General features: G+C 41.1%; 1 long non-coding RNA gene across 1 annotated transcript; it reads left to right on the forward strand.

The window, feature by feature from the left end:
- Window positions 1-2,571: 2,571 nt before the first annotated feature.
- On the forward strand, window positions 2,572-5,484 carry LOC104869147. Its single transcript, XR_782198.1, has 2 exons — window positions 2,572-3,356; window positions 5,394-5,484. It is a non-coding gene; the product is annotated as an uncharacterized LOC104869147 (long non-coding RNA).
- Window positions 5,485-5,638: the final 154 nt, after the last annotated feature.

Here is a 5,638-nt window from a genome sequence, read left to right on the forward strand (position 1 = left end):
CTTTGGGCCAAAGGACTGTTAAGAAGAAAAAAAAAAGTTTCTTCCATCAGGTGCAAAAATAACACAAGGACGCGAGGTGTAAACGCAGGTCTGTGCTTGCGCAGTGCACGGAGCGGGCGCCGGTCCCCACTGCTCTCGTGGTTGTGATTGGAGGGAGAAGCAGTGCTCAGGGCTCTCAGAAGAGAGGACCCCAGAGCCCATCACTGCTCACCTGTGACCCCAGTGTTCAGGCCTAGCCAGAGCAGCCTGAGGAGCGGTCAGATCTCCGCGCAGCCCTACTTCTGTGCAGGAAGTCCTGGACCACTAGCCGGGACGTGGATACAGAACCAGACTGGCCAGAAAGGAGCAGGGACCCCACTTTATTCCTCATGAAATTTATGAGCAGTAGGGCCCGGGGGTGAACCAAGACCAGACTGAATTGTGAATTCTGTCACCGACGAGGCTTAAATTCCAGGCCCTTGTAGAAGATGCTAGGATTCTCACTGAGTGGCAGCGATTTGGGAGGATGCCCGGAGCCAGGCGAGATCAGATCCCCGAGCCTTTCGCTGAGCCCTTGGTGGCCCAGGGGCCTCACGCCTCCGCCCCGACCTGACCCGTGGGCACAGCAGAGCAGGCGGAGGCTAGCAGAAGCCTCGCATCCCGCACACCCAGGAGCCGTCCAGGTCTGAGGTCCGTGAGCCGTGGGGGGCGGCAGCCGCCTGTTCGGCACGGATCCCACCTGGGTTTCAGCCTGGCAGGTTCTGTTTGGTGCTGCTGCGGTGACTTCTTATCCGACGGCTTTCACCGTTGTGAAATGTGCCCATAGGAGTGATTCGTGCAGTCCAGGCTGTGGAATACTCAAGCTTTTCCTGATGCTTATTTATTATTTTTAAAAATACGTGGTTCTGGTGAATTTGCTACACAAGTCGAAGCACTGTTTATTACCAACTGACTGATGGTAATAAAATTGCATACATTTTACTTTTTAAAAATTAATTTTATTGGTACATTTCACGAACACAATATACTGACATTCATTGTTGGAAATTTTGAAAATATGTTTTATATATTAAAGGCAATGCATTTTAAACAGACAATTTGAAATATTAGTTTGTACTGCTACATTCTAAATAAACATAGAGTTATATTTAATAACTTCAGGTTTAATAAGGGAACTCTCAATAGTGCAACTTGAAAAGAGTAAAAAAATTTGCAAATACAAAATGAAGTGTTTTTGCACTGTATTCAGACATAAATTCACTTTACAAGTATGGTGTAGGGGCCCTGGTTTTAGCAAGCCAAAGGTCCTGAGTTCAATTCCCAGTACCCCCCAAAAGTATGCGATATATATATATATATATATATTATACATACATATTGAATAATAAAGTTAATTTAATATCTAACATCAAAACTTCTTGGCTTGACGACTTTGCTTACTATTCAAAGCAATGATTTTAATTCTTGATTTATTTTTCCTTCAAAAATTAGTGAACACCCAGAAGAGAATGGTCTCAAAGATCTTATTTAAGAGCTGTTAGTGTGTCACATCATTAAATATGTATTTTATAATATGAATGTACACAAATATGATTGTATAGTTCATCTTTGTAATCACATATTTATATATTAAAATATATTTAATAATATGCTCTTTCAAAATAAACACTGGATAGTTTATTTGGTTTACAATTCCCATTGATGAAATCTACAGAAACTTTATTGCTGATGGTAATCCATATTTTTCTTACCTTTAAAATTATCAATCAGGTATTATTACAATTACAATTAGATATTATTACAATTACAAGGATATCACAGTCCAGTCCTTTGTTTAAACTGTGAATAATGCTTCAGATATCTTTGTATTTTCAATTAAAGTTGATTCTTACAGAGAAATCTCCAAATTAAAACCAATCTGAACTGAACTGATCAGTGAATGCCTGAACAAGAATATTTCTGAGTACTCTTTGGATAGGGAAAAGTTGTTTGGTTTGGAGCATTCCCTAGTAATATGCATGGTACTCATTTTTCTGCTCAATGCAATGCACTTTTTGTGTCTGCACACCAACAGGGTACCAACAAAACTCAGGTTAATCTTTACAATGAAAAAGGAAATGTTAAGCCTGTACAACTGAGAGGAGCTACCATTGTCACTGGTAAAGAAACTGGCCATTCAAGTTAGCTAGCAGCTGAGGATGCTTCCTTGATGTTATTATTACATAATGTCCTTTGCTGGATATTCAGGCATGATTACAGAGGGGTCCAAAGGCTTAGCCAATCTTTGCACTGAATGTTTTTGTGCCCAACACATTAATTTGTTGAAAGATAAATCTCCAATATGGTGTTATTTTTAGGTGGAGCTTTAGAGGCCTAATTAGGTTGTGACAGTAGAGCCTTCTTAAATGGAATTAGTGCCCTTTGAAGAGGTGCTCTCACTCTCTCCCCCCCCCGTTAAGCAGTGACAAAATTTATTTGAAACTGTGAAAGTGAAGAGGTGAAGAGTAAGAGAGAAACTGGTTCTACAAAGCAAGCTTGGGCCAAGAAAATAGAGGAAAAAGGGAGATGAAAATACATTCCAGATTAGCTTGGGCTAAGAAAATAGAGAAAAAAGTGAGATGAAAATACATTCCAGATTACATGGGGTGGGTTATGGTGAGGAAACTGTGATAGCCAGAAGCCCTGCTCTTAAATTTGTCTTTAACTCTCTCCTTGTATATCTTTCTCTCTTGGATTTTTTTTTTATTTTTGCCATATAATGATACCAAAAATATATATATGACCATCTACAAATCATATCTGCCAGTGCCTCTATCTTGGACTTTTGAGCCTCAGAACTCTAAGACAAAAATAACCTGTTGTTTAAGCCACCCAGTCTTTGGTGGTGTTATAGTAGTCTAGACTGACTTTAAGCCATTCTTTAAATCACTATTGAAACTAAGGCCTTTCCTCCTTCCAAAAGGCAAAGCGCCCCAGCCTAGAAGCTGAGCAGAAGAAGGTGAGGCCATCCTGTTCCAGGAAAAACAGTGTCCTGTGCCCAGAGACCATGAAGAAATGCTTCCTGCCAAGCTCCATTCAAATGTAGGGCACATGGAGGTGCACTTTCAGAAGACAGAGTTGAATTTTTCTTGCCTGCATTGTCTCAGACATGTGGCCTCCTTGGTAGTGATGAGCTGTCAGTCCTCCAAGCTGTCAGCCAATCCTGAGCCTTTCATCAGGGGTGGAATAGCCCTCTGAAGAGAGGAAATGGTTATTTCCAACCTTTCTTCAATACCTTGAAATTGCTTTTACAGATCTTCAGCTCCTCATCATGGCGCATCTGGTCACTGGGTTTAGAACTTCCTGCCATTTGCTGTGACTCCTGATCTGCCTGACAGGTAAGGATCCACGGTGTTCCACTGCTTTGTGTGCACAAAATACATGCATTCCACGTCCTGTGTCCACAAAATACGTGTCTGCCCCTCTGACTGGGGCTTTTTCAGTCTGCAGCCTGCATCGCTTCAGATGACTCTTCAGTTCATCTGCCCCCTTGTTCACATTAACCAGGCTGAAATATAACTGATTTTGCTTCTATTTCCAACTGCCCCTGCAAAATCCTTCAACTTTCTTCTGGGTCCTTTGGCCTGGACATCAAAAATGATCTCCAGTTTTTGACTGGATTTTTTTACGTGTCTTCTCATGTTCCATAAAAGCTGCTCATCCTTTGATTTTTAGCTAACAGGCCCAAATATCTTACTCCTCCACATTTTGGATCCCTGTATGGAGATCCTGACACTTTCTTCCATTTTCTCTAATTGTTTTAAGTGCATGTGTCTTAGATTCTTGGATTTGCTTTCTTCTTCTGGAGCTTGTATCTTTATTTCAAAATCAGACATTGGTTGTACTTGGCTGAACATTCCCTTATTATAGCCCATGTTTGACTGTGATAGAAATGTAATTCCTTAAACCACAGGGTTTGCTTTTGGTTTGTCCAGAACATCAAGTACTTACAAATTCTCATCTTTTCCCATCATAGTTTGAGATTTGATGATGGAATGGGAGCCAGTCCACAGAATCTGAAACTTGTTAGGGGAACACAAAATATTCACAGAGTGTCAGCTACTCTGAAGGAAGTGTATCCCTAAGGGGAAGAAGCCATGGGAAGGAAGGAGAGAACAACAGACAAGAGGCAGCCGGTGTTGAGGTGGGCCAAGGAAAGGAGCTTGTCATTTTAAAGAAATAAAGACACAAAAGGCCACACATAGGAGTGGTAGAGGCCAGGAAGCAGACAGCACAGGTTATCTGGAAGAAAATAAATGTGAAGAGGGGATTTTGGGAATTAACAGAGACCAGTAATTATCTGTGCCTAAGGCACAAATAGACAGGTGTCAGTAGTTGAACCCACAGCCACAGGGAGTATTACCTGGGCTCAAGGGCACATAGGGGCTTTGGGGTCTGGCAGGCCCTATTCACAGGGAGGAATTTCAAGGGTATCTACCTGCACTCCACAGGGTGTTTTGGAAGATTAAATGCTATGTAGTGTGTGAGATGATTAGATACAAAACTATACCCCATATCATGGGAGACATCCAATAAAAAACATGCATATTCCTGAGATTTTCAATTCTCTTGGCCAACTCTTTGGATTAGCCAAATTCAAATCCTTCCCACATTTATCCTCCTGAAAAATCCCCTGCTGACTAAGGACAGATCCCAGCTTTGTTTCTTTGATTTCCCGAAATGTCCCTTGAAAGTACTTAGTGGGTGGGTGATACCACTGAAGGTGCCCAGGTGAGATGGCACTGGGTTCACAGTGCAGATGCTGAGTGTCACTCAAACGACTGAGCAGGAGAGAACTGAGGTAGCATGCCACCTGAAACTACTCTCTTTGGAAAGGCTTAAAGGTTGGCCCCTGAGCAAAGTCTGGGAATTTATCTCAAGAGTTCCCACCCATTCTTATAATTTGTTTAGAAGAGTTCACTATACCTAAACTGTTGACCAAACAATATGATTTATTCTAAACATCTGTTTTCCTGCTGGAAGTCATTTTCATGTGTGTTAGACATATTAGGTTTATGTGACCAAAGTCAGTACAACTCTTGGACACTGAGTCTTTAATGAACTTCTCTGGTGCACCATACAAAGGTGATTGTAACATATGGTGAGTGTTTCCATTTAAAAATCATTACAGTAAATGATACATTATCATTAACACCCCCCCAAATTACCCCTTGTTTCAAACACATTTCTCATTTTTGACACTCCCTGAAGAGGTTCTGGAAGTCCTCTTTGTGAGTAGCTCTATGAGTTGTGCAGAAAAATACAGAGAATGCTTCTGCCACTGGTCATCCATCAGCAAGGTGGGATAATCAATATATTATAGTGTGTTTTCATCCACCTTATTCATCAGATCTCCTTCTTACTCTTCCCTAAAGTAAAAATGACTGTGAAGGGTAAATATTTGGAACCAGCTGATACAGACACAGCCATGACAGTGACTAAAGAAACTTAAGAAAAAAAAAAAAAGAAGACTTCTAGAACTGCTTCAGAAAGTGGCAGGAATATTATGGCAAGTGTTTCCAAAGTGATGCTGACTACGTCTGAAGTAGATTGATATGGCTGTAATAAAGTTTTTAAAAATTTAATGATTCACCATCCTACGTGACTCTATCAAGAAAGT

The sequence above is a fragment of the Fukomys damarensis genome, unplaced genomic scaffold (assembly GCF_012274545.1).
Source record: "Fukomys damarensis isolate Sample0158 unplaced genomic scaffold, DMR_v1.0_HiC HiC_scaffold_67857, whole genome shotgun sequence".
Taxonomy (NCBI): Eukaryota; Metazoa; Chordata; class Mammalia; order Rodentia; family Bathyergidae; genus Fukomys; species Fukomys damarensis.